Genomic DNA, 4,248 nt, shown 5'->3' on the forward strand with positions numbered 1-4,248 from the left:
GTGCGTGCCGCCAGCGCCACCCCGTGGGCAGAAGGCAGGTTGCCCGGACCTGGGGGGAGAGGGCGGGGCACGGCCACCAGGGGGCGCGCGCACCACCGCGCACACACCACCGAGCACACACACTGCTCTGCACACACACGAAACACACCTCTCTGCACACAGAACACATACCAAACACGCCACTGCACACAGTACACACACTGCTCTACACACACACACCACTCCACACACACCAATGTACACACACCAATGCGCACACACACCACTCTACACACCACGGCACACACTACCCACACCACTCTGCACACACACGACACACACCACACACACCACTGCACACATACCACTCTATACACACACACCAATACACACACACCACTCTCCACACACTCACCAATGCACACACACCACTCTGCACATACGCAACACACCACACACACATACACATACACACTACGCACATGCACGTATACATATTGCACACCAGCATACACACACCACACAAATATGCCGCACATGTACACATACCCCCCCACACACACACACACCACATACGTTACACATCACATAGAATAAAGGGAAAAACCATCCCCAGAGGTTTCTGGAAATGGAGAGCAGGCACAGGTGGGAACCAGGTGAGGAGCCCCCATGTGGCTCCTCGGCTAAGGCTGGCCCGGGGAGGCCGGAGGCTAAGAGCACTCCTGTCCTGGCACAGAGGAGGGTGTGACCAAGGCAAGCCCACTGCCTGGAGCCCCCAGGGTGGGGAGCAGCGTGGCGTGCCCAGGTGGGCGCCCCACTCCCGAAGCCCAGGAAGTGAGGGTGTGGGGCTCCCGCAGATGGTGTCGTGAGATGGGGGCCTTCCAGTCCCCCCCGGGGGTCCCAGTCACCCCTGAGGCCTTAGAGGGAAAAGGGAGGTATTGTAGGGGGAGGGGAAGGAGACGCCCAGCGGAGGTTGGAGCTGAAGGCTGGCTGGCCTCCTGGTGGAGAGGCCCAGAGCCAAGGGACTTGAGGAGCGTGGGATGCAGAGCCGGCCCAGAACGTTGGCATTGGGCTGTGAGCCCCAGAACGACTCCAGTCTGCGGTGGCTGCACTTGGTGCGTACACAGAAGACCACAGGTGCACTCGGGCAGTGAAGGCTCCCAGCAATCCAACCTGGGCACTTTCCATAAAACACAGATGACCACAGAACTCAGCAGTCCTGTTCTTAGTCACCCAGGAAATAAAATGTCCATCCACATGAAGCTGTGTGTGTGGCAGAACTGCAGAGGGTCCCCACTGGCTCCGCCCGGCCGAGCAGGGTCAGCACCTGTGACCTGGCTGACTGACAGGTGTACCCCAGCTCTGATTTGCACGATTCTTGCAGGAATGGGGTGCTCCATCTTTCCAAGCACTTCCCGACAACTTGGAGCTGCCTGCTCTTCATGTCTGCAGCCTCATTTCCCGGGACTTGGTGGACTTTCCCCAGATACAGGGGCTCTGAACAGCCCGGGGAACTCCACCTGTGGGCTGCAGAGTTCCTGAGGTGACTGCCTTCCCTCTGATTGCCTGCGGTGGCAGTCACCTTCAAACAGCGGCCTGTGGGCCAACAACTCCTGATTCTGTGCCCTGGCTCGGCCTCCGGCTGGAGCTGTGTCCACAGCATAGAGCAGCTGCAGCCCAGGCGCCACTGCCCGCCACTGTCAGGACCACTGGCCTAAGCAGGCTCTGCCTTGGGCCACTGGGTCGATGGCCTGTCCCATAGCCAACTACTGCCATTAAGGCCCAGCATCTCCTCTGCGTGTCCTCATGGAAGTTCCAACTGCCCTCGCCTCCAGCTGTCACACCCAGGTAAGGGACCCAAGGACACTGCTGTGCACCTGGCTTTTGTCACTGGGGGTGACTGTCTTGGAGGCCCTTCCACCACACAGGGGAGAAGCCGCATGCGGTAGCACTGTGCCACCACGTGCGTGTACAGAAGGTGATGTGACGCGCCCTCTCCCAGACACCTGGGTCACACCTAGGTCACTTTCACTCTGTCACAGTAATCACCTTGGGCATGTGCCCTGTCCTAGATGTGCAGCCCTGGTAGGATAAAGGCAGGGTGCCGTCTGCGAGTCAGAGTCAGAGCATTTGTGCGTCTGGTAATGTCGCCCGACTGCGCACCCCAGGGGCTGGGCACAGGCCTCTCACTGCCGTGTCCAGTTCCTGCCAACAGCAGCTTGCTGCCCGGCTTCTGGACTTCTGACAATCTGGTGGGTGAAGAGAGGAGCCTCGGGGATTTGAGTCTGTCTCCCTCAAGTTCAAGCATCGTCCGTCTGTTCACAGGCCTCGTGCACTTTTTGTTGAGTTCTGTTTCTCTTTTTAAACCAGAATACTGTTGTTTTCTACTCTCGAGGCGTCTTTGTGTAGTAAGAACAGCTCTGTGGCGTGAGCTCCACGTCTTCCCATGCTCATGTGCCTCTGGCCGCCCCTCCATCCTCCCCGTCCTTCCTTCTCTGCCGTGCGTCTTTGATCATGCAGACACGTCTGCATTCTAGACAGTCAATACCCATCTCTCCTCTGACCTGGGTGAAGGCCCCTCATGTCGGGGTTACTGTGGCAGACGAGGCTGCCACACCGAGCCCCCTCCAACCCCAGTGACCCCTCAGGCCAGCCTGGCTTTGCGGGTGTGCCCAGCCTTGTCCAGGATGCACCTGACCAGGAGCAGCCCAGGGCAGGACCCGGTGAGCACTCCTGCCTACCACGGCTCCTCTCCCAGGCATCTGCCCCAAGCTCCGCGTCACCAGGCAGGTGTGGTCGGCTGGAAGGCAGCCCGAGTGAGGCCGCCCTGGCCGTCCTGCTTCCGCTGCTTCATTATTGTAAGCCGTCCACTCCCTGACACATGTCAGCTTCCGGGGAGACTAAAGGCATCACTGTGAAGAAATCTTCCTGTGTCTCCCTGTCCAGCCTTGGTTTTTAAGTCTGGTGCGTTTTGAGAGGACCTCCTCTGTACACCGGTTACGGACCTAACTTTCTTTTTCTCAATGGCTGCCAACTGCTTCACACCTTTTATTTTAAAACAGAACTCCTTCCTTACACAGCAAACCCGGACCTCGCGTCCACCTCTGGACCTGCTGCTTCACGACTGCTGGTGCCACCAGCTGTGCATGGCTAACTCGGGCCTCCCGGTCCATCGCCGCGTGTGAAAGGAGAGTGTGCCCTTGCTGCACTGTTTCACTAAAAAGCCTCTGTCACGTGAAAGTCGGGTCTAGTCTAGTCCCAGCAGAGCTTGCTGGCTTCCCAGCCAGTGCACAGGAGCCAGGCAGAGGCTCACAAGTGCTAAGCAGAGCTGGTATGGACGTTCGTTAAAGCCTGACACATTGTCCGACACCTCTATTTAAAGCCGTGGAGCTATTAAATAAAATTTTTTAAAAGACCTCTCTTAAGCTCGGTGTGGTGGTGCACACCTGTAATCCTAGCAGCTCGGGAGGCTGAGGCAGGAGGATCATGGGTTCAAAGCCAGCCTCAGCAAAAGCAAGACTGCTAAGCGGCTCAGTGAGACCCTGTCTCTAAATAAAATATAAAATAGGGCTGAGGAGTGGCTCAGTGGAGTGTCCCTGAGTTCAATCCCCAGTACCAAAAAAAAAAAGACTCTTAAACACACCATCTTTCACACGAGGGAAGGGTAACAGTACAGCTCTGTATCAGACCCGCCCAGGGAGCTGGGGGGGCAAACCCAGCGTCCCACGTGTCCTTCACATACCTGCTCCATCCTCCTGGCTCTCCTGGAGCCCTGAAGGCGGGGAGGGGAACACCCTTACACTTTCCAGCTTTAGAGGGAGACTGACCAACTGTGGGTTTTATTTAAAAATGCCTCCTTAATGGAATCACTTTGCTTTAAAGAAACAATCCATAAGAGCTTAAGTGCAAAAAGAAAAATGTCACCAGCTCAAGTTTGTGTGCAGAAAGCTGAAAGGTGAGCAGTGGGAGACGTAAACTCCTTTCTGAAACGTGCTGTTTATTTTGATCTCAGAGGGGGTACTTGGTAACAGGGAAACCAGTTCATGGAGACACAGGGAGAGCCAGGCCCTGTGTTTTTACGTCAGGTTTTTCAATCAGCCTTTCTCCTGGGCAAGTGGCACAGAGCCCTCAAACTAAGGCCCAGGGAGACCCGGGGCACACGGGCCCCACGCTGGATCCACTGCCAGCCAGCGCCAAGCCGGGTTCTCAGCCTGGAAAAGGACGTCTTTGTCCAACAGACTCACGAGCTTTCTAAACACACCACAGGAC

The sequence above is a fragment of the Marmota marmota genome, unplaced genomic scaffold, assembly GCF_001458135.2.
Source record: "Marmota marmota marmota unplaced genomic scaffold, marMar, whole genome shotgun sequence".
Lineage (NCBI taxonomy): Eukaryota > Metazoa > Chordata > Mammalia > Rodentia > Sciuridae > Marmota > Marmota marmota.